The following is a 25711-nucleotide window of genomic DNA, read 5'->3' on the forward strand; positions in this document are numbered from 1 at the left end:
CAGGAGAACAAAGACCAAACTTCCCGCCACAGAAGAACTGGCCAGACAAGAAATGCTGCCAGACACCAGGAACCAAAGAAACACCTGATCGCGCATCGGCATTCCTGTAGACCCAACCCCCTGCCCAAACCCACCAACCGAGACCCCAAAACCCGCGGACGACAAAACTTCCCTGCATTTAAGGATGAGACTCCAGCTCCTAGGGGCTACCATCATCAACCCAACACCCCATCCCTCATCCCCTTTTCTTTAAATAAACCAATTTTTCTTTGTTCACCAACTGAGATTGCTATTTGGTCTCCCCACACACCTCGAACCACCAACTTTAACCTTTCAAGCAGTCTTACCTCTGCTTTGTAAAGGAAGAGACCTAGAATGGTATAATCGCGTGTCTGTGGCCATAAGGTCAGTGAATCGCATGGCCAGGACTGGAAGCCACTCTGTTCCTGTTCTTTCAATGACATCCCTTGACTGCACTGGCTGCCTAGACTCATCAACATATCTAATAAAAGCATCTTCTAATGACTCTCCCCTGACTGCGTACAGTGGCCCCTTTCCTGGAAAAGTGGGCACGTGGACTTCTTTCTATACCTCAAGAAGTTTATGTTAATGGAACTTTCTCAGCAGGAGCCCCCTCTGGGCACAGGCTCTCCTGAGGCCCTACCTCCCTAGCTGAGCTACTAGAGGGATCCAGAATGTCAGGGGACAGAGGGCACCTTTGCTTATTTGATAAATTAGGTTATGGACCCCAGAGATTATTTGTGGGCTAAGAAGGAGAAACTCGAGCCGCTGATTCCAAGAAGATCCCTCAGTCCTTTAGAGAAGGTTGTCTAATGTCTTGTGCGGGTTCTGGGCCTCCTCTAACATCTGATGGATGTCTTCCAATGATAGAATACCATCTCTCGTCACTTCTCCCTCCTCCCAGACCCCATAAGAAACCGTAGCCCTGTCCTGCGTCCCTTGACCTCACTAGGACACAGCTTCCCAGAGGCAGCTTGGTGCAGTGGAAAGGACAGGGGGAAACAAGCCTGGATTCAGAGTTTTGCTTTGTGCCATACCCCTTACTGCCCGGCTTCGGGGAAAACAATTACTCTGAGCCTTAGTTTGCTCGTCTGTAGCAGTAAGAATGACAGGACATGTTAAACTGTAAGGATTAAACGAGGAGATTATATATATATATATATATATATATATATATATATATATATATATATATATGAAGGCACTTAGTAGAATTGCGGGCATTCAGATTTTTATTTTCCTTCAATTCTGTCAAAATTTTTATGTCCTTTCTATCTTTCGATCTTATTGCACAGAGAAGAAAGCCTTCATTTTCTTACAGTTAAACCCAAATGTCTTTCCTCCCAATCTAGGATTCTCTTTCCCAAATCACCTTGTCCCTTAAGTCAACAGCCACCGAAGTTTCAGAAAGTAAATAGGATGTACTCTTTGCATATGCACACATAAATGTCAGAAACATTTTCTAGGAGAGCATCAAAAAATCCTTTGGTAAGTCCTATGGATCCCACCAACCTGTAGTCTGAGACCCAGAAACAGAAAAAGAAGAGAAGAAAATGTTACCGACCTTCTTGCAGTTGCTGCCAGAGGTCCAGTCAGAGGGAGAAGAATTATCTAAGGGAAATGGGGAAGGTGCTGGCTATTTAAAGTGTGGTTCCAACTCCCCTGTGGCACTTGTAACTCTAGACTTGGCCCAGCCCACATTCTGCCCTCCTGCCTCCCTCTCCCCTGCTTTCCCCTCCCCTGGCACCAGACAACTCACACGTGAGTGATTTCACAGCCCCGGGTGTGTGTGCACCCTGGCAGGTCAGGCCAGTTGCTTGTGAGCTTATTGGTGCATGATCTCCTCCCGGTCGCTCACATGCTCTTCCCTCAGCGACCTCGGGGTCTCTAGGGGGATCCTGCCTTCCATCCCTTTCTCTAACTCAAGTGTACCCTAAATCATCAAGAATAGGTGTTTCTTTGGTCAAGTCCGCATAGATTAATTTAACAGTACATTTATCTTCAATTGTCCAGTTTACAATTTGGAATGGATGAGGATTTAGAATAAAAGAGACATAGGTTATGGGAACTCTAAGAAGTCACAAAAACTTCCTAAACACACACACACACACACACACACACACTTTATATACATATAGAAACATCTGAAAAAAAATATCAAATGGTTCATGGCAGTTACATTTGGAGAGTAGGGTTGGAGTCAGATGATGTAAAGACACATTTTTCACTTTAGCTTTTTAAACTCAGTATTGCTTGAATTGTTAAAGAATGTGTTAAATAATTTCTAAACCAAGAAAGAACAGAAGCTGCCAATGTTTACAACAAAGCAAAGCCCTGAACCCACCCTAAGTGAGGAGTTGGCTGTGAAGAGGACGCAGAGGTAGGCAGGGGAGCTGAGCTGAGGCGGGAGCAGCCCAGGGGCAGCCGTGGTGCGGACTCTTCGTTCGGCCGGAGTGCAGTGGGAGGGCCGGGGGAAGAGCCCAGGCTCAGCCCCTGCCCGAGTGCGGTGCAGTGGAAAACTGCTTAGGCTTTGGAGCCAGATGGTCCAGGAAGGGGCTGCCAGTCGGCCTCTGTCACCTTCCAGTCTGTGGCCTTGAGCAAGGTGTTCAACCTCTGCAAGTCTCGTTGTCTCATCTACAAAAAGGGTAGACTATTCCTTACCTTGCAAGGCTGTGTGAGGTTTCAGGAGATAATACGTCCTATAGGTAAAGGGCCTAATACATAGCAAGCCCTCTAAAGGTAGCTATTATTTATCCTTAAGGAACTATTCACAGTGAGCAGGGATGTTTTCTTGAAAGGGATGGGAGACCTCAGAGAAAGATGGGCTCAGGCCAGATAGTAGGGAAGAGTCAGAGGTAAGGCTGGAGCCGACGACTGAATGGGGTATTACAATGTGCCTGAAAGGACCCAGAAGAGTGGAAAGGAAGGTAAAGCAGAGTCTAAGAAAGTTTCCATCTCTCTCAGCCCTCATCCATCTCTAGGGCATGGAAGCAGGGACAGGAAGCACATCGTAATACCTAGGGAGCCTGGTGGAGATTGTCATTATGTTTCAGCTGCCTCTTCCCCCCTCCCCTTATAACCATCCATCCATCCGATTTAACCGCGTACAATAAAGCAACAGACCAAAAGGGTCTTCTGAGAGAGGCTGCAAATTCATTCATTTATTATTATTATTATTTTTTAATCCTCATCCAAGGACATTTTTCCCTATTTTGTTCAGATAGAGTGGGAGGGAGAGAGAGAAACATCGACGTGAAAAGGACGCATCGAGTGGCTGCCACCCACACGACCCAATCAGGGCCGAGGACAAACTGCAAACGAGGTACATGCCCTTTAGCGGAACCAAACCCGGGTCTCTCTGGACTGCAGGCCGATGCTCTAACCGCTGAGCCAAAACTGCCAGGGCTGCAAATTCATTCAAAAAAGTCCATCTTGTGCCGAGCCAGTGTGGCTCACTGGTTGAGCATCACCCCATGCACCAAGAGGTCGCCAGTTCAATTCCCGGTCAGGGCACAAGCCCAGGTTATGGGCCAAATCCCCTGTGGGGGTCATGCAGGAGGCGGCCAATTGATGTTCTCTCTCATTGACATTTCTATCTCTCCTTCTTCCTTCCTTTTTCTAAAATCAATAAAGAAAAAAAATAATATATTTTAAAAAGTCCATCTTCAAAGACAGTGCCATTACCTGCCATTTTTACTTATCAGTGAATGGTACTTACTAATGACATATCTGGCACTTGTAATCTAAAATTACCAGGTAATTGGAGTTACTGGGGACTCAGATTCAGTACCCTAGGGAGCTGGGACACCACACAGCCTTTGGCAACGGAGCACGGCCCTTCCTGTGTCCCACACATGCGAACAGTTGGAACCTCCAGTTTCCAGGAAAGACCCGGGCTCAACAGGCACCATCAGGATCAGCCTGAGTGTGTTTTGAGTAGTTGCTCTTGTATTAAGGAATGTTTGGTTTTACTTGTTGATCTTATTGTTTTTTACATAACTGCTGCCAAATTACCATGTTGACTGTTATTTTATTTATCTCCAAATCCTTATTATCCCCAATTTCTTTTTCTCTGTAACATAGGAATGGATGTGGTAGGTCTTTTGCCCTGCCTAGATTGACTATAGTTTTTTTTTGTTGTTTTTTTTTTGTTTTGTTTTTAATCCTCATCCGAGGACATTTTTCCTTTTTTTTTTTTTTTTTTTTTTTGTACAGAGTGGGAGGGAGAGAGAGGAAGAGAGAGAGATGGAAACATCGATGTGAAAGGGACACATCGAGTGGCTGCCACCCGCACGACCAACCAGGGCCAGGGACAAACTGCAACCGAGGTACATGCCCCTAGCGGGAACCGAACCCGGGTCTCTCTTGACCGCAGGCGGACGCTCTAACCACTGAGCCAAACCGGCCAGGGCTGACTATAGTTTTTAAAAGTTTGAGAACCAGCCAGCCGGTGTGGCTCAGGGGTTGTGCATCGACCCATGCACCAAGAGGTCACTGGTTCGAATCCCGGTCAGGATACATGCCCAGGTTGTGGGCCTGATCCTCAGTGGGGGATGTGCAGGAGGCGGCCAATTGATGTTTTCTCTCATCTGTGTTTCTGTCTCTCTCACCTCCTTTCTCTCTAAAATCAATAAAGGAAAAATAAATAAATAAAAGTTTGAGAACCACTGGTAGATGAGTGTTAGTACAGCTCATCACAACTGCTTGTCCGAGGGTTAGCACAACCAGGCAGGACTAGCCACCATCACCCTGTGGTCTCCTGGTTGCAGGATCAGGAAACCTGGACACCAGTCACAGTAGAATCAACATTCAAGCATTCTTATTAAAGAGGCTACATATATTTTAAGACTCACTGGAGATGGTTAGTAAGGTTAACTGACGGCTGCATGCCCCCCAACATGTGTGAAATAAAGTGGACCGTGGAGAAAGCAGGCTTTGAGGTCTGGTTCCTATCAAATTAACCCTGGACACATTTAAATGATCATACACCATAATATACTCTCCCAGCAAGGTTTTGTCTCTAGTAGGAGTGCAACAAGAACAAATACATTGAAGAAGGAGCATGATTCATTTCAGATAGACTTCCAAACAGCATCAGTTTCGGCAGTGGAACGGGTTGCTGTAGGGAGTGGTGGCTCCGCTTCTCTGGGGACCTTTACATTAATAGGCATAGTTCTGCCCTGGCTGGTTTGGCTCAGCGGTTAGAGCATCGGCCTGCGGTCCAGAGGGACCCAGGTTCAGTTCCCACTAAGGGCACATACGTCGGGTGCAGTTTGTTCCCGGCCCTGGTTGGGTCGTGCGGGTGGCAACCACTCGATGTGTCCCTTTCACGTCAATCTCTCTCTCTCTATGTCTCTCTCTCTCTCTCTCTCTCTCTCTCTCCCTCCCTCCCTCCCTCCCTCCCACTCTATCTGAACAAAAAGGAAAAATGTCCTCAGGTGAGGATAAAAAAAAAATGTCCTCAGGTGAGAATAAAAAAAAAAATAGCCATAGTTTTGTTTCACCACAGAGGTGAGAAACCTATTGTCCTTTTGGATCTCTTTTCAAATATCACACTGAAAGGCAAGACAGGAGCAAGGGGAATAAACAATTGGACAGCAAATTATGGTTTTCTAAAAGTGGAACAATTTGAGCAACAAAACGAATAATGATAGTACTGGGTTATAACCCAAAGAATGAAGTACACTCATGAGTTCATGCTAATATAAATAAATAAATAAATAAATAAATAAATAAATAAATAAATAAATAAGAAAGAAAGCTTTTCTGAAAACTAGAATTCAATTTAAAAATGTATAAGGAAAGAGAGAAACAGTAAGTCACCATTAGACAAATACTACTGTAATACCTGCTGTAAACAAGATTCACAATGAATACTAAAATTAGTGGGTGAAAGTTTGAAGAGGAACAGAGTTTACATAGTCTCAAAGTATCTCTCCCAAGATATGTATTAACTACAGAGAGAAAGACAGTAACTTCACAGAAGAGAAATCAGGTAGAAACCACCTTAGCCAAGTGACCAAGGTCAACATCGTCAATATCAGCATCATGAACTTCGTGAGTGTTCGATTGCCAAGGGAGGAACGCACGAGGCCAACGTGATGTAGGCGCAGAATTTTATTCAGGGCGTCTGCAAAGCAGACGGGCTGAGTCCAAATGGTGTCAGCCCCAAACTGGCCCGGGGCTGGCCGTTTATATGGAGTTTTTTGGGGCGGGCTCTTTTGGCGGGCCCCTCAGGAGGGTGCAGGGGCAGAGACTGGGCAAACAGGATATCAGTTGCTCAACCGTAACTGCAGAGGCTCTGGTTCCCATGTGTGGCAGGTGAGATGAACAGAACGTTCTGATAAGCAAGAACAATGAAAGGCCATCTCTACAGAGGCACTCCGATGGCAGGGTGCTCCTGGCCTAACATTCCAGCCTTTTGTTATTACGGATGGGGGCAGAAGTTGTTTTTTCTGTAGCTACTTCCTGTTGGGAGGGGGCGCTAGGGTCACAGCGGGAAGGACTTCGATAATAGTGTGCTGGAATGCAGTCCTGGCCTTCTGGAACTTGAGAGAGGGGTTGGTATCGGACTGATGAGTGAAGGAGCATCTTCTCGCCAATGGACTGGTTGGTGAAGGCCCAGACACGGTTCTGGAGACATAAAAAAAATTGGCGCAGGATACAAGGACCAAAAAGAAGAACAAGGAGAAGCATTAATAGGGGTCCTGCTAAAGGAAGGAGCCAAGAGGTCCAATTTAATTTTTGTAACCATGAGCCCCAAGACTCTGAGAGCTGTTGCCGAATTTTTGAGGCTCAATCAACTAGTTTTTTTTTGGTTTTTGGTTTTTGGGTTTTTTTTAATCCTCACCCAATAACATTTTTGCATTTATCTTCAGATAGAGCAGGAGAGAGAGAGAGAAACATCAATGTGAGAGAAACACATTGACTGGCTGCCACCCACACGTCCCCAACTGGGGCCGGGGACAAACTGCAGCAAAGGTACATGCCCCTAGCGGAAACCGAACCTAGGTCTCTCTGGTCTGCAGGCGGACGTTCTAACTGCTGAGCCATACTGGCCAGGGCTGGGTTGTCTTTTTGTTTTTTGTTTTTTGCGTGTGTCTCTAACTATACCAGACTGATTCGTACTAAAGCAGCATTCCTCTCCTAGGAAGAGACAGAGGCCTATACTGTGTGAGTAAGCAATTCGGTAAACATGGACATGGGTGAATATGCTATGCAACAGAACACAAAGCATAAAGGTTTTTGTATACGTTAAATCATAAACCAGTTGAGAAGATCTTCAGATGTAAGGCTTCAGCTGGAATAAAATCATACAGTGACAGTCTGACAGACTGTCTGCAGTCAGAACATTGTGGTGGCCATCAGGGGCTGAGGCATGTATGGCACACACAGACACAGCCATAAACAAAAGTTTGAAGACAGGTAACTGCACTGGAGTTCAATACCCATAACTGTGGTTTTCATTGAAACATAATTTTTCTCTCCCTAAGAGCACCCTCCTGTTAAAGAGACTGTATTAAGCCTAGTTCTAGCCTGGTTTGGTTATTTGCATAAACACAAGAGTATCAATAGATCAGATTGATCACACAGGCTTTCTCCAATTTTACTTTGCTAGAATGTTATTTGCTGATAAGAAATCTTTAGATCTAGCTCTAGTGAGCAGTTAACAGTCAGCCCCTCAGGGCAGAGAAGCCAAAGCCACAATTGCCATCAGGTGGTGCCCAAGGTTCCTGCAGATTTGGGCTGTGTCCTCAAGTCTTTGAGGTTCCCAAAGATGCTGAGGTTCCTTTTCACCATCTTTCAGGCAAGTAACCTTCTTTCCTTACCTGGAAAGATGGCCATGAACCGCATGGCCAAGCCATGTACCAGGCCATGTCTTCAAGGGGCTTTTTCAGCTTCAAAGTCAATCTTCATTCCTTAAAGCTTTCTAGTGATATCCAGAGTCCTGGCATGTCTTTCTCAGACATGACATTTCAGTCAAAGTCTTGCTAATAAAACCACCATTGAAAACTGGCTTTATGTGTCCTGTTATGAAGAAATCAGATTCCTATTGGATTCATGCAAATAAACACATTGCCATGAAAACAATAATACTCACTCATTAAGAGCTTCCAAATTCCAGAGGGATTAAGTAGGGAGAAAAATACAAATGCCTCAATACTGCTTATGAAAGTATAATTTACTAAACTGATTTAAGAAAAGAAACAAGTTTCCTTATGTCTGGAAAACAAAAAGATTAAAAATCAGCAATATTTAAAAGAATTACAAAAACTATTATTTTTAGTTCATTCAGTCCAAACTACAATTACTTTTAGTTCATTCAGTCCCATAATCAAATTCTGTTTCTCCTGATTTTTCTTCCCAGTACTTCCATAAATGCAGATGTTCCCCAGGTCCTAGTAATTTCCATTTAGTTTAATGGGATTATCTGAGAGTTTATTCTCAGAGATATGTGATGTAAAGTAAGTCAGATCTTTCAGAAGATGTACAGTTTTGGCCCTCATTTATCACGTTTAATCAGTTTCAGACTCTACTACAATAAATGAATTTCTGCAAAGTAGGATTCCTTATACAGTATATAAATCGAATATTTTCACAGAACATAGAAAACCTGTTTACGACCTTCTAAATATGTTTTTTTTTTAATCCTCACCTGAGGACATTTTTTCATTTTTTATTCAGATAGAGTGGGAGGGAGAGAGAGGAAGAGAGAGAGAAACATCGACGTGAAAGAGACACATCGAGTGGTTGCCACCCACATGACCCCAACCAGGGCCAGGGACAAACTGCAACTGAGATACGTGCCCTTAGTGGGAACCGAACCCAGGTCTGTCTGGACTGCAGGCCGACGCTGTAACTGCTGAGCCAAACCGACCAGGCTCTAAATACATTTTTTCACATTATTAGAGCCCTCTAGACATAAAATAATGCCCTTTAGTCATCCATTACACTCGTATTACCCAATATATTAGACAAAATAAGAGAAAATAGGACATATTAGATGTTACAAATATCATATTATTATTGTACATTTAATTACACACACACAGTTCTTACACACAACCACTAACCTATGAAAATAGTGCAACTTGTTAGATGATGAAGCGATGAAGATGAAGAGATGTCCTGCACAGCAAAGAAAAGCAAGGTCACTGCTCCTCTGCAGGCACGACCTCAGTAGGAGAGTCTTCAGGTGGCGCAGTATCTTCAGCAGGTGCGTCGTCGTCTTCTGCTGAAGGAGCACTAGGAGTAGGCAGTGGGTGTCTGGGTGCGTGGCTGAAGAACAACGTGATAGGCAATTGCTGGCGCTGTCTTTTCATACGCGTGAAGAGGTTCTGTAGGGTTCTATTGCTCCATCAAGTGCATTCCAGAACCACAGCGCACGCATCATTTGTGGGTTCCATTCGCCAATCATGTCCTGTACTACCTTAATAGTTCTCACGACTGGCGAGAGACGCTCGAGTGTAAGGCCAACTTCCTCCTCCTGACCCCCAGGCTGCTCTTCCTCCTCCTCACTTGCAGACTTAGTCATCTCCAACAGATCCTTGTCAGTTAAGGGATCCGAATGTGCCTCCAGCAGCTCATCCACGTCATCGTGGGTCATATCCGTGAAACCTTCTCCTCCCAGCATCCAGGCTAGCCTAACTGCCTTATCTACTTCCCAGTTGCTTACATCCTCTGGGGTGAATCCTCTGTAGTCATGGACAATTTCAGGCCACATCTTCCAGTTGGCCTTCATGGTCTCTGACTTTATGTCCTTCAACGCGGCCTGGATGTTCTTCAGACAGGTCGTGATGGTGTACTGCCACCAGTACTCCTTCAGCAAGAAGTTCTCCTCAAGGTCCATGCCTTTGACGAGGTGTTGCAGGGTGTTTTGTGTGTAGAGGGCCTTGCTGCATGAATAATGCCTTGATCCATGGGCTGGATCAGCCAAGTGGTGTTAGGAGGAAGGAACTCGATCCACACACCATTGTAGGATAGGTCTTGCGCATGACTCCAGCATAGTCCATGAGGAGGAGGACATTAAACTCGAGTCCCTTCTCCGCGAGATACAGCTTGACTTGGGGGATGAAGCACTCGTGGAACAAGTCTGATGACAGGTCCTTCATGATCCAGCCCTTGTCGTTGTGCATCCACTGCACTGGCAGCAGGTTCTTGTTCTTATTCTTCAGGGCCCTAGGGTTCTTGGCCTTGTAGATAAGGGCAGGCTTGAGCAAAAATTCCTCAGCATTTCCACACATAACAATATTTAACAATAGTAACACGATCCTTATATGCCTTGAAGCCACGGATCTTGGCTTCATCCTTGAAAATGAATGTCTGGGAAGGTATTCTTTTCCAGAATAGTCCTGTTTCGTCCATATTGCACACTTGTTCTAGATGATACTCACCCTCCTCAAGAATCTTCTGGAATGTGTTGTTCACGTAGTCCTCTGCTGCAGGCTGGTCAGCAGAGGCAGCTTCTCCGTGGAGAACGACACTCTTCAGATGATACCTCTTCTAGAACTTCTCGAACCAACCCTTGCTCGCCATGAACATTGCAGAAGAGGGTCCTGGTTGAGGTTCGTCCACCATAAAGCACTGATAGAGCTGCCTGCCTTCTGGATGACCAGCGAATCCAATGGAATGTTCTTCTTGGGGCTGTCACTGATCCAAAGAGTAGGGAAGACTCCGTTTTCACTATGAACTTATTACAACTTGTCACAGCGTGCTTTGCTGCCTTGTTGAGATAGTAGCGTTGCACAGATGTTCTTTTCATCTTTACGGATGGAGCGAACAGTAGACTCATTCAAGTCGTAATGGTGGGAAACCTGAACGATTTTCTTGCCATCTTTGATCATAATCAAGAGTTTCACCTTCTCCTGGATGGTAAGCATCTTCCTCCGGCACTTAGTTTCAACATCAGAAGGCTTAGAAGAAGCAGCACATTTAGGAGCCATCATGGGGCTTAGAAAAAAGTTCTCAGAAATCACAAACACAAGAGCAAAGATGCTTCCCATACGTAGCAATGTAGAAGTGTGAATGAGAGAAGCAAACTTGTATGAGGCTAAGCCAATCAGTAGCCAGGATAGGAAGAGGATAAGATAGCCAATCAGGAACAGCACATTCTGATTGGCTTGGTTTCACCACACTCGATTTTTTGGAAAAAAGTTATTGCACACACACAAGGAGTGGTCAAGCGGTTGCATCTGGTGTTGAAGGATTTGCGGGGGTGCTTGAATACATAGGCCTACAGTCCATATGTACAGTAATTTTAATTTTAATTGTAATACAGGGGTGTATAATTGACTCAGACAACCAAGCATGCGCTGTATCATTTTCACTGTCTCAATCACCTTTTTTTTTTTTTTTAATCCTCACCCGAGGACATTTTTCAATTTTTTTGTTCAGATAGAGCGGGAAAGAGAGAGAGGAAGAGAGAGAGAGAGAAACATCGATGTGAAGGGACACATGGAGTGGCTGCCACCCGCATGACCAAGCAGGGCCGGGGACAAACTGCAACCAAGGTACGTGCCCTTAGCGGGAACCGAACCCAGGTCTCTCTGGACCACAGGCCTACGCAACCACTGAGCCAAACTGGCCAGGGCTCAATCATCTTTTTAATGCATATATTTGAAAAAAACATGATAGAATGAAGCCGCAAAAGTTGAAGCACGAAGTGGCAAGAGACGACTGTAATATCTTGGCAAATGCATTATAACAAAACAGTGACAGTTGATAAGTGACCAAAAAAACAAAACAAAAAAAAACAAATTTAAAATGACATGGTTATGGATTTTATTATAATGCAGCTGACAAAGGAATTTGCTTATCTTGTAACAACATTTTAAGATAACACTCAGAATTACAAATAAAAGTATATCAGACTGAGGTATCAATTATTTTGTTTCCCACTGTAAATTGTACCTGGGGGTTCCATTGGGGAAATTACAATTGGTTTTGAAAAATTAAATAGAGCTTCCTGGAACAGTCCACTTGGGTATCTATTTATGTGCCTCTCGTATTCTTTCTTGTTTTCTTTCCACTTCCATCTCCCTTCTTGAGTATTTCTCCTTCAATGTCCTTTTTTCCTGTCCCTTTCTTTTATCTTTCTTACCATTTTTACTTTTACTGCCTTAATTCTTTCTCTTTCTGCTTCTTCCCTTTAAACAAACCCTCTTCAACTTGCACAAACCTTCTGTGACTTTCCTAATCACTCTTAATTTGCTTCCTCTTAACTCATTCAGAAAAAAACAACTTTAAAACACCCTTTCTTAAAAAAAAAAAAAAAAGTCATGTCATATACCTTCTATCACCAAAATTATTCAGTTTATTTCCTACTAATTAAAATTCTTAACTCTTAGTTGTATGACAACTAAAAAAATAAGTAACACCTTCAAATCTATTTTCTGGCTTTTTGTAATAAAAGGCCAAAAGTTGGTTTGCTTAAGACTTGTCTAGCAATCAGTGTTTAACAGCTGAAATAAGCAAATCGATCTGCTCAGACAACTAAGGTTTTTCCTTTCTATAAAGTTACCTCTCAGAAACTTGCATTTTAAAAGATGCCTCAGAGGAAGGAAAAAATGGTGGCAAAGTGAATAGAAGCTACTACTGACTATCTCCCAGAACCAACCTGAAATTACAACTAAAATAAAGAAAAGTCATCAGCCCTGGCCGGTTTGGCTCAGCGGTTACAGCGTTGACCTGCGGTCCAGAGAGACCCAGGTTCGGTTCCCTCTAAGGGCACGTACCTCGGTTGCAGTTTGTCCCCGGCCCTGGTTGGGTTGTGCGGGTGGCAACCACTTGATGTCCCTTTCACATTGATGTCCCTTTCACATTGATGTTTCTCTCTCCCTCTCTTTCTCTCTTTCCCTCCCACTCTATCTGAACAAAAAATGAAAAAATGTCCTCAGGTGAGGATTAAAAAAAAAACAAGAAGAAGAAAAGTCACCTGGAATAACCAACTGAAGACCAGCTGGAGAGAACCCTTATAACCAGGGACATAGAGAGGAGCCCAAATTGAGACTGGTAAGAGGAGCAGAGGTGTGAGAGAGCTGCGTGGGCTCCCACAGCAGCAGGTGAGGGCTGTCTTAGCTGTGAGAAGTTCCCTCTGAGAAGCCTGGGGTTAACACCCCCAGGTGGCTCCCCAGGACAGAGTGGTGGAACAAGGAAAGGCGCCCACATAACGCCTGGCTGTGAGAAACATCGGAGCAGAGGTTCTGTCTGGCAGGGAGAGGTGCTGGGAACACGGGCATCCACCTGAAGGGCCAGCACACTAAATTACAGCTACAGCCACTTACCTGGGGCTCCTACAGAGGGAGGGCCAACTGGACTGGAGCTGCATGAGTAGAGTCGGGGTTCACTGGGGAGAGAGCTGGGCAGGAAGCCATCAGGATCCCTATGCTGAGTCATTCTCTCACGCTACAGAAACCATTTATGTCAGGCAGTCTTTTCCCATCAGAGCAGCTTTAGCCCAGGGGGAAGCAAATGCCCCACCCTTTAGAATTTAACCCCACCTGGCTGGGAAAAGTGCAATCTGAGGCTCATTAACTGTCAGAGACTACTAGCCAGCCAGTAGGCAGAAACAAGTCTCTGAATGCTTTAAGCTTTGTGCCTGGCTCTTGGTTGTTCTGGGGACTGAGCTGTGAAGGTAGCTGCCTGGGCCCCTGGCCTGAACCATTAACCATTTTTCTCAGGCAGAGTTTTCCTACCACAGCAGCTATAGCCAGGAAGGATGGGGCGGGGGGGGGGGGGGGGAGCCCCACCCATTTTAATTTAACCACCAGCCTGGAGGAGTCAGTGCCTAGCACAGAACTTCAACCTGAGGCTCATTAACTGTCAGAGGAGGCTCATTAACTGTCAGAGGCTATCATCCAGCCTGCAGGTAGATACAAGTCTCTGGGCACCTTGAGCCTTGGGCCCAGCTTGCAGTCATTAGGTTTCGTGGCTCTGGGGACCGAGCTGTGAAGGGCCCCTGTGCTGAATCATTAACCCACACTGCAGAAACTATTTTCTTCAGGCAGAGTTTTCCTCTCAAAGCAGCTTTAGCCCTGGGGGAAGCAATTGCCTCACCTGCTGGAAATCCTCTTACTCTGCCCACCTGGGGGAGTTTTCATTCAGCTGAGGGTTACAACCTGAGGCTCATTAAGTGATTAAACTAACAGTCAGCATGAAGGCAGAGGCTCTGGGATACTTGAATCCTTGCCTGGTCTGCAACTTTTCCCCAAGAGAGTAAGACCACACATTGGTGTTCAGCCTGGTCCCTTCCATACACATCCAAATTCAGCAGAGGGATCCACAATCTTCTGAACATCAGTACCCACAGGGAGATTTTGGCAGGCTCCAAACCCTGCTGAGACAGCCAAAATGGTGAAACAAAGAAACAAATCCCAAATGAAAGAACAAGAGAATTCTCCAGAAGGGCTAAATGAAATGGAGATAAGCAAGTTATCAGATATAGAATTCAGAGTAATGATTGTGAGGATGCTCAACAGCATAAGAAAAGATATGGAAATAATGAAAAATGACCAATCGGAAATGAAGAATGACATAGCAGAAATAAAGAACACATTGGGCCCTGGCCAGTTTGGCTCAGCTGTTAGAGCATCAACCTGTGGACCAATGAGTTGCGGGTTTGATTCCAGTCAAGGGCATATACCTTGGTTTCAATTCATCCTCAGCCCTGGTTGGGGTTGTGCAGGAGGCAGCCACTCAGTGTGTCCCTTTCATGTCATTGTCTCTCTCTCTCTCTCTCTCTCTCTCTCTCTCTCTCTCTCTCTCCCTCCCTCTCTCTCTCTCTCTCTTCCTCTCTCTCCCTCCCACTCTATCTGAACAAAAATGGAGGAATGTCCTCAGGTGAGGATAAAAAAAAAAAAGAGAACACATTGTAAGGAATAACAAGCAGAGTAGAGGAAGCTGAGGATCAGATCAGTGAATCAGAAGACAGAGGAGAAAAAAATCACTCAATCAGAGAACCAAAAAGAAAAAACAATTAAAAAACAGTAGGATAGTCTAAAAAAGAACTGTGGGACAATATGAAATGTAACAGCTCCTGCAAAGGAGTCCCCATAAGGCTGTCAGCTGATTTCTCAACAAAAACACTACAGGCCAGCCCTGACCAGTTTGGCTCAGCGGTTAGAGTGTCGGCCTGTGGTCCAGACAGACCCAGGTTTGGTTCCTGCTAAGGGCACATACCTCGATTGCAGTTTGTCCCTGGCCCTGGTTGGGTCGTGCAGGTGGCAACCACTCGATGTGTCCCTTTCAGGTCGATGTTTCTCTCTCTCTCCCTCCCACTCTATCTGAACAAAATATGGAAAAATTTCCTCAGGTGAGGATAAAAAAAACAACAACACTACAGGCCACAAGGGAATGGCTTGAAGTATTCAAGGTAATGAAAAACAAGGATCTGAGCCCTGGCCAGTTTGGCTCAGCGGTTAGAGCGTCGGCCTGCGGTCCAGAGAGACCCGGGTTCAGTTCCTGCTAAGGGCATGTACCCGGATTGCAGTTTGTTCCCGGCCCTGGTTGGGTCGTACGGATGGCAGCCACTCGATGTGTCCCTTTCATGTCGATGTTTCTCTCTCTCTCTCTTCCTCCGCTCTATCTGAACAAAAAATAAAAAAATGTCCTCGGGTGAGGATATAATAAAAAAAAAAAAAAAAAAGAGAGAGAGAGAAAAACAAGGATCTGAATCCAAGACTACTGTATCCAGCAAGGCTATCATTCAAAATGGAAGGTAAAATAAAGGGCTTCCCAGACCAAAAAAAAAAGCTATTATAGTAGCAACAAACCAGCATTGCTAGAAATGTTAAATGGACTGCTGTAATAAGCAGAAGAAATAGAGAGAGAAAAATAGGTATAATAAATAAAAATAGCAATAAATAAGTACATATCAATAATAACCTTAAATGTAAATGGATTAAATGCTCTAATCATCCACTCAAATGACACAGAGTAGTTGAATAAATAAAAAAGCATGACCCATATATATGTTGTCCGCAAGAGAAACCCACCTCACAACAAAAGACTCACACAGGTTGAAAGTGAAGGGATGAAAAAAATTTTTCCAAGCAAATGGAAATGAAAAAAAATCTGAGGTAGCAATACTCATATCTGATCAAATATACTTCAAAATGAAGGCCATAACAAAAGATTAAGAAGGCCACTACATAATATTAAAAGAACTGATCCAACAAGAGGATATAACCTTGGTAAACATATATGCACCCAATATCAGACCACCTAAATATATTTTTAAAAACTCTTGGAGGGCTTTAAGGGAGAGATTGACAGCAATACAATCATAATAGGGGACTTTAACACCCCACTGACAACACTAGATAGATCCTCTAGACAAAAAATTAACAGGGAATCAGAGACCTAAATGATACACTAGAACAGATAAATTTAATACATATTTACAGAGAATTACATCCCAGAACTGCAGAATACACATTCTTCTGAAGTGTGCATGGGACATTCTCAAAGATAGATCACATGTTAGGACACAAACTAAGTCTCTACACATTCAAGAAGACTGAAACCATATCAAGCATCTTCTCACATCACAATGGCATGAAACTAGAAATTGATTACAATAAAAACACTCAAAAACATTCAAATACATGGAGGTTAAATAGTATGTTATTAAACAATGAATGGGTTACCAAGGGGATCAAGGAAGAAATAAACTTACTGGAAATCAATAAAAATGAACACACAACAACCCAAAATCTATGGACAAAAGAAAGATCTCTTACCCTTTGAGACAACATGGAGGGACCTGGAGAGTATTATGCTGAGCAAAATAAGCCAGTCAGAGAAAGACAGTACCACATGATCTCTCTTACTTATAGAATATTATGAACAAAGTAAGCTGTCAATCAAAATAGATCCAGAGACATGGAAGTAGAGAACAGACTGACAAACTTCAGAGGGAAGGGGTTGAGGGTGTTTGGAGGAGATAACCAAAGAAGTTATATGTATATATGCATAACCAATGCACAGAGACAATAGCCTGGGGAAAGCAGGAGAGGGGTGGAAGCAGGGAGAAGGAGGTCATTGGGGGAAGAAAGAGGGGACAGCTGTAATACTTTCAACAATAAGAAAAAAAATAAGCCTAGCTGGTGTGGCTCACTTGTTGAGCATCGACTCATGCACCAAGAGGTCACCACTTTGATTCCCAGTCAGGGCACATTCCCAGGTTGTTGGGCCCAATCTCCAGTGGAGGGGCATGCAGGAGGTGGCCAATCGATGTTCTTACTCACCAATTCTCTCTCTCTCTCTCTCTCTCTCTCTCCCTCTCCCTTCTTCTCTCTCTGAAATCAATAAAGAAAAATTGTTTTAAGACTTCCAGTAAAGATGGCGGCATAGGTAAACACAGTATCACGTCCTCCCATAACCACATCAAAGGTACAACTAAACTACAGAACAACCATCATTCAAAACCGCCTGAAATCAAACTGAATGGAAGTCCTACAACTACAGAATTAAAGAAGCAGCCACATAGAGACTGGTAGGAGGGGCGGAGGCAGATGGTGGGGGGTGGGGGGGTGGGGGGGCTGGTCCCACACCCACGTGTGGCAAATATAAATCAGGAGAACACCTCGGCTGGGAAGGTCCTCCCAGTCTGATAGCCTGGGGACTGGTGCCAGGCAACTTGCTCGACCATTACCACGCTTACCCAACCTTAACCCCTGCCCTGTTCCAGGAACTGTTTGCCCCCGGCTTATAGACCCACACCCTATTACACATCAGGCAGATATAAAAATTGCAGACCTCAGCATCGGGCGCAGCTTCTAGGACTCGACCCCCGGAGTCTGTGAACCAGCCCAGAGTGTACCCAAAAAAGCCTGATCTAGATATTCGGCTGTTTGGCTCTCCAGTCTCTTTTAATCTTTTTGGCGGCTCCCCGATTCCTTACACTCCCTGAGGACAGAGGGGTCTCCGTCCCACACCAGGTGCCCCGCTCAGGCTTCCAGTGCCAGGAAGAGAAGTCCCCATAGCTTCTGGCTGGAAAAACCAGCGGGAACTGAGGCTCAGGGAGGTTGAGGCTTCTGGAGCCCCAGGCAGCTCCTCTTAAAGGGCCCATGCACAGACTTATTGGACTCACTCCCTCTAAGCTTGGAGGGAAGGCAGCTCGAGGGGCATCAAATACATACAGGGAAGAACTGAGCTGTTTGGCATAGGAGCGAGAGCTGGAAAGGGGACTTTCTTCAGGACAGACATGCTGTCAGAGGCCTTTGTTCCTTTGGTGAGCCCTTCCCTGGAGCACCAGACAGCCACCATATCTGGGACTCCAGCAACCTGGCTCACACTGGTTGCCCCGCCCTGGTGATTCCCTGAGGCCCCACCCCACCCAGCTTTCAGGCCTACCCAAGCTGTTGCCAGTTGCTAAACCATAGGATTGGCCTGTCTTGGATCCTGCTTCAGGTTTTCCTAAATTCTTTCAAACAAGCAGCATCTGGTCTCAGATAGCCCCATACCTCTCATTAAGTAATGCATAGAAACAAACACGGGGAGACAGCCAAAATGAGGAGACAAAGAAACAGGTCCCAAATGAAATAACAGAAAAACACTCCAGGAAAAGAACTAAGCGAAATGGAGATAAGCAACCTAACAGATGCTGAGTTCAAAATACTGCTTTTAAGGATGCTCAGTGAACTTAGTGAGAACCTCAGCAAACTTAGTGAGGGCCTCAAGAGCATAAAAAAGGGCCAGTCAGAAATGAAGGATGCACAGTCAGAAATGAAGGAGGCACTAACTGAAATAAAGAATAATTTACACAGATCTAATAGTAAAGTAGGTAAAGCCAAGAAGCAAACCATTGATTTGGAACATAAGGAAGCAAAAAACACCAAATCAGAACAGAAAAAGAAAAAAGAATCCAAAAAAATGAGGCTAGTGTAAGGAACATCTGGAACAACTTCAAGCATGCCAACATTCGCATCTTGGGGATGCCAGAAGGAGGAGAGAGAGAACAAGAAAGGGAAAACCTATTTGAAACAATAATAGCAGAAAACTTCCCTAACTTGGTGAAGGAAATAGACATACAAGTCCAGGAAGCACAGAGAGTCCCAAGCAAGATGAACCCCAAGAGACCCACACCAAGACACATCATCATCAAAATGCAAAAGGTTAAAGACAAAGAGAGAATCTTAAAAGCAGCAAGAGAAAAGCAGTTAGTTACCTACAAGGGACTTTCCATAAGACTGTCAGCTGATGTCTCAAAAGAAACTTTGAACTTGAACTTGAACTTGAACACAATATCACTAATCATCAGAGAGATGAAAATTAAAACAACAATGAGGTATCACCTCACACCTGTCTGAATGGCCACCATCAACAAGTCATCAAACAAGTGTTGGCAGGGGTGTGGAGAAAAGGGGACTCTAGTACACTGCTGGTGGGAATGCAGACTGGTGCAGCCACTATGGAAAACAATATGGTGTTACCTCAAAAAATTAAAAACTGAACTACCATTTGACCCAGTGATACCACTTCTAGGAATATACCCTAAGAAGCCTGAAACACTAATCAGAAAGAATATATGTACCCCCATGTTCATAGCAGCACTATTTACAATAGCTAAGATCTGGAAACAGCCCAAGTGTCCATCAGTAGACGAATGGATAAAAAAGTTGTGGTACATATACACAATGGAGTACTATGCAGCTGTAAGAAAGAAAGAGCTCTTATCCTTTGAGATGACATGGAGGGACCTGGAAAGTATTATCCTAAGTGAAACAAGCCAAGCAGAAAAAGAGAAATACCACATAATCTCACTTATTTGTGGAATATAATGAACATAAGAGTCTGAGAAATAGGGTAGACCTAGAGAAGTGGCATTAGGGTACAGACTGACAACCCACAGAACAGGGGGTCATGGGGGGAAGGGAAGAGATAAACCACAGAAATTATATGCATATACACATAACTAATGGATAAGGACAACAAAGCCGAGGATGGGGTGAGGGAGGAAGGGGTGGTGGGTGTCAATGGGGTAAAAAAGAAGAAACATCTATAACAAAAACAAAATTTTTTAAAAAAGTGTTTGTTTTTTTTAAAAAAGAAACTTTGCAGGCCAGCAGGGAGTGGCAAGAAATATTCAGAGTGATAGAAAGCAAGAACCTACAACCAAGATTACTCTATCCTGCAAAGCTGTCATTTAGAATCGATGATCATATAAAGAGTTTCCCAGAGAAGAAAAAGTTAAAGGAGTTCATCACCACCAAACCGTCATTATATAAAATGATGAAGGGTCTTTTTGAAGAAAAAAATAAAATATACAAACAAACAAAATGGCAATGAATACGTATCTATCAACAATTGAATCTACAAACAAAATGAACAGGCAGAACAGAAACATTCTCAGAGATACAGAGAACATTTTGTTGGTTGCCAGATGGGAGGGGGTTTGGGGAATGGGTGAAAAAGGTGAAGTGATTAAGAAGTAAAAATTGGTTGCTAGACTGACAAACTTCAAAGGGAAAGGGGTTGGGGAGTGGGAAGAAATAAACCAAAGAACTTGTATGCATAACCAATGGATACAGACAACAGTGTGGGAGGGGGACAGGAGTGGGGAGGAGGGGATCAATGGGGGAAAAGTGAAGAACATCTGTAATACATTCAACAATAAAGATTTAAAAAAAAAAAAAAGTTTATAAATAAATAAAAAAATATTTTAGAAAAAGAAAAGATAAATAAAACAATCAGCCCAGCCAGTGTGGCTCCGTGGATTAAGCATCCACCCATGGACTGAGAGGTCCCAGTTTGATTCCCAGTCAGAGCACAGGCCTAGGTTTCGGGTTCGATCCCCAGTAGGGGGTGTGCAGGAGGCAGCAGATTCATGTTCTCTCTCACATTGATGTTTCTATCTCTCTCCTTTCCTCTCTCTCTAAAGAAATCAATAAAAACATATTTTTAAAAAAAGAAAAAATAAAATAAAACAATCATACAAATACTAAAAATAAATAATTAGATAAAAGATGCCTCAGATAAGATTTCTTTTTTTTTTTTTATGTTTTTCTCTCTCTCTTCCCCCCTCTCTCCTTCCTGCTCTATCTGAAGATAAATGCAAAAATGTCCTCGGGTGAGAATAAAAAAAAAAATGCAGCAACTTCTTTTTTTAAAAAAATCTTTACTGTTGGATGTAAAATGTATTACAGATGTTCCACATTTTTCCCCCATTGACCCCCTCCTCCCCACTCCCGCCCCCCTCCCACCTTTTCCCACACTATTGTCTGTGTCCATTGGTTATGCATATAACTTCTTTGGTTTATTTCTTCCCATCCCCCAACCCCTTTCCCTTTGAGGTTTGTCAGTCTAGCAATGAATTTGTACTTCTTAATCCCTTCACCTTTTTCACCCATTCCCCCAACCCCCCTCCCAACTGGCAACCAACAAAATGTTCTCTGTATCTATGAGAATGTTTCTGTTCTACCTGTTCATTTTGTTTGTGGATCCCATTGTTGATAGATATGTATTCATTGCCATTTTGTTTGTTCATATATTTTATCTTTTTCTTCAAAAAGACCCTTCATCATTTCATATAATGACGGTTTGGTGGTGATGAACTCCTTTAACTTTTTCTTCTCTGGGAAAGTTTTTATATGTCCATCGATTCTAAATGACAGCTTTGCAGGATAGAGTAATCTTGGTTGTAGGTTCTTGCTTTCTATCACTCTGAATATTTCTTGCCACTCCCTTCTGGCCTGCAAAGTTTCTTTTGAGAAATCAACTGACAGCCTAATGGGAACTCCCTTGTAGGTAACTAGCTGCCTTTCTCCATTTTTTGTTGTTGTTGTTGTTCAGGTAGAGTGGGAGGGAGAGAGAGGAACAGAGAGAGAGAAAAACATCGATGTGAAAGGAACACATCGAGTGGCTGCCACCCGCACAGACCAGATGCTGCTCATTTGAAAGAATTTAGCAAAAACCTGAAGCAGTATCCAAGACAGGCCAATCCTATGGTTAAGCAAGTGGCAACAGCTTGGGTGGGCTTGAAAGTTGGGTGGGGTGAGGCGGGGCGGGGCCTCAGGGAGTCACCAGGGCGGGGCTACCAGTGTGAGCCAAGTTGCTGGAGTCCCCGATATGGCGACTGTCTGGCGCCCCAGGGAAGGGCTCACCAAAGGAACAAAGGCCTCCTACAGTACATTTGTCCCTGAGAAAGCCCCCTCTCCAGCCCTCGCTCCAGTGCCAAACAGCTCAGTTCTTCCCTGTATGACCCTGGTGCCCTTCGAGCTGCCTCCCCTCCGAGCTTAGAGGGAGAGAGTCCGATAAGTCCATGCGCGGGCCCTTTAAGAAGCTACCTGGGGCTCCAGCCGCCTCAGCCTCCCTGAGCCTCTGTTCCCGCTGGTTTTTCCAGCCAGAAGTTATGGGGATTCTCTTCCTGGCACTGGAACCCTGAGCGGGGCGCCTGGTGTGGGACGGGGACCCCTCAGTCCTCAGGAAGGACCTTCCCAGCCGAGGTGTCCTCCTGATTTTCATCCACCACACGTGGGTGTGGGACCAGCACGTTGCGCCGCCGCCGCCGCCCCTCCTACCAGACTGGATGTGGCTGCTGCTTTAATTCCGTAGTTGTAGGACTTCCATTCAGCTGGATTTCAGGCGGTTTTGAATGATGGTTGTTCTGCAGTTTAGTTGTAACTTTGATGTGGTTGTGGGAGGAGGCGATACCATTTACCTACCCACCATCTTGACTGGAAGTCTCTCAGATAAGATTTCTTGAAGCTTCCCCTAGGACACTGGTTTCCTGAACCCAACTATCTATAAGCATTTTGAACTGAATAGGGAAGGTTTGAGGGAAGGTAGAAGGATCTGGTGGGCCTGAAAAGCTTCTGGAGCCACACTTCTGGCCTGTGACAGTTATTCTTAATACCTTAAGGAATGGCAAATTTATGAACACATTTCCTAACTTTCAGAAATATGTCCCCTTTTTTTTCCATTGGAAAATACATTTACATTTTCAAGAGACATTTTTTTCATATAAGATATTCATTGACAGATCTAAATCCATCCTCTAACTGCTCTGTAATAAGAAGCCAAAAGTAGGCAAACTCAGATTAACTAACATTGTAATATCTTGTTATTTTAAATACCTAGATATTTGACTTTTTTTTTTTTTTTTTAAATCCTCACCCGTGGACATTTTTCCATTTTTTGATCAGCTAGAGTGGGAAGGAGAGAGAGAGAGAGAAACATCGATGTGAAAGGGACACATCAAGTGGTTACCACCCACACACCCAACCAGGGCCATGGACAAACTGCAACCGAGGTACATGCCCTTAGCAGGAACTGAACCCAGGTCTCTCTGGACTGCAAGCCGATGCTCTAAACGCTGAGCCAAACTGGCCTGGGCGATATTTGACATTTTGATCATTTAACCCAACAGATCTCCAATGTTTAAGTTACCAAAGACTGTGGAAAACTATATTTAGTATATATAATTATTACTGAAAAGTTTTATCAAAAACCCTTCATTTTAGTTATATTTATTTATTACTTCTTAAAAAACAGTCAATTATTACCCAATTCATTTTCTTGACAAATTTTGTACAGAGATCAATAACAAACTTATTCCTGCAAACCCAGGCAAAATAGACCTGTATTTTATGTTAATAACTTTAAAAAGTATCAATTGAGCCCGGCTGGTATGTCTCAGTGGTTGAGCATCGACCCATGCACCAAGAAGTTGCTGGTTCGATTCCTGGTCAGGGCACATGCCCAGGTCGTGGGCCAAATCCCCAGTGGGGGGCATGCAGGAGGCGGCCAATCGATGTTCTCTCTCATCATGTTTCTATCTCTCTCTTTCTCTCCCTTCCTTTCTCTCTCTCTAATATCAATAAAGAAAAAAATATATTTTTTAATATATCTCAAACTTAAATTACTCATCTGATTCTTGGTGGTTACTATATTCCTTTAGTGTGCTCAAAAGTGAGCTATTTAATTATCTAGTGTCCTTGGCTACTTCTAGGAGGGTGGAGAAGAGGGTGGGGGTGGGGGTGGGGGCGGGTAACAGGCCCTGAGGCTTGTTCCAGGCACTGCAGGTCCCAGGCCTCCAGCAGCTTGCACAGTCTGAGGAAGGGGGTAGTCCAGAGATGTGGAAGTGGGGTACAGACTGACAACCCGCAGAAGAGGGGTTGGTGTGGGAGAGAAAAACCACAGAACTTATATGCATGTGTGCATGAACAAGGGACATGGACAACGAAGCTGGGGACAGGGCGGGGAGGGAATCAGTGGGGGGGAAAAAGAGAAACATCTGTAACAAAAATAAATTAATTAATTTAATTTTTTTTTTTAAATAAAAATACCTTTTTTTTTTTGGTACGTACCCCTAGCGGGAACCAAACCCAGGACTCTCTGGTCTGCAGGCCGACACTCAACCACTGAGCCAAACTGGCCAGGGCAAAAAGTACCTTTTTTTTTTTTTACCTTCACATTAATATGGGGCACTGGCCCCTGCTGCTTACACAGCCTGCACAGGATTTTGGGGTGGTATTAATTTTCCATTGGTCCCAGGACCATTGTGGCTCCCGGGCCTCCAGGAGGATGATTTGGAGTGTTTAAAAGACTTATTTCACGCCCTGAACGGCTCAGCAGTTTGCAGTGGTTCTCAACCTTCCTAATGCCGCGACCCTTTAGTACAGTACCTCATGTTGTGGTGACCCCAACAATAAAATTATTTTCGTTGCTACTTCATAACTGTAATTTTGCTACTGTTATGTCTTAGGTGACCCCTGTGAAAGTGTCCTTAGACCCCCAAAGGGGTCGCAACCCACAGGTTGAGAACCACTGAGTTAGAGCATCAAACTGAGTTAGAGCTGAGTTTGGCACCCGTGGACCAAAGAGTTGCGGGTTCAATTCTGGTCAAGGGCATGGACCTTGGTTGCTGTTTGGTCCCTGGCCCTGGTCGGGTCGTACGTGAGGCAAACAATCGATGTGTCTCTCTCACATCGATGTTTCTCCCCCAACCCTGCCTCCCACTCTATCTGTAGATAATGGAAAAAATATCCTCAGGTGAGGATCATTTAAAAAAAAAAAAAAAGACTTATTTCATCGCATTTTTCTTCTACTCTCTGGGAAGGGAGTGAGACCTTCCCCCCTCTTTGAACCATTAATTTAGATATTTCTGAATAGAATCATTATGATATAACAACATGAAACCTTGCACATAAGAAGAAATCCTATCCTATTTCAAAACAGAAACAACATCTAAAGTAAATAAATGAGTGCTCTCAAAAGGAAGGACTGGGACACTAGTTTCAGACTATTATCTCACACCAACCAGCACAGCAAAATGGCCCTCGCGAGGTCTGAGCGGCACAAAGTCCAAACAGCAGAGGCAGGGTTGACTCCCTGTGTTCATAAAGCGGCAAAGTGCGAGCCAAGTCCCCAACAGGTAAGAAATCAAGCAAAGCACATCCCCAACCAACGTATGTTACAGACAAGAACTCTTACTAGCTCTTAAACACAACAGATCTATTTTCTTTTCCTGGCTAAGTGTTCTTGGGGCTGATGCCTTGAGAGGGAGAGCAGGGATATTCACCAAGACAAAAAAACACCCCTGGGCGGCTGCTGGGAAGTTCCTGCAATCCCTGCCGCAGGTCAGCCCACCACTCGCAGCTGCGGCACCCAGCCAAATGGTGTGTGCCCCCACCTTTAAACCAATTAAGCAACAAGACAAAAACAAAATTACCCTAACATACAAGTGTGC

The 25711-nt window shown here is 44.2% G+C and overlaps 1 protein-coding gene across 2 annotated transcripts in view; it reads right to left on the minus strand.

Annotated features, from left to right (window-relative positions):
• Nucleotides 1–25711, minus strand: part of SLC6A13 (solute carrier family 6 member 13) — an 80696-nt gene that overhangs the window by 51865 nt on the left and 3120 nt on the right. The window contains exon 1 of one of the 2 annotated variants that reach the window (XM_036251268.1): nucleotides 1586–1643. The exons of the other annotated variant lie outside the window; for it this stretch is intronic. The gene's annotated coding sequence lies outside the window, so the exon portion shown is untranslated. Of the gene's footprint in view, nucleotides 1–1585; nucleotides 1644–25711 lie in introns of those variants that run through there. 2 annotated transcript variants of the gene reach the window in all.

The sequence above is a fragment of the Molossus molossus genome, unplaced genomic scaffold, assembly GCF_014108415.1.
Source record: "Molossus molossus isolate mMolMol1 unplaced genomic scaffold, mMolMol1.p scaffold_m16_p_10, whole genome shotgun sequence".
Classification (NCBI taxonomy): Eukaryota; Metazoa; Chordata; class Mammalia; order Chiroptera; family Molossidae; genus Molossus; species Molossus molossus.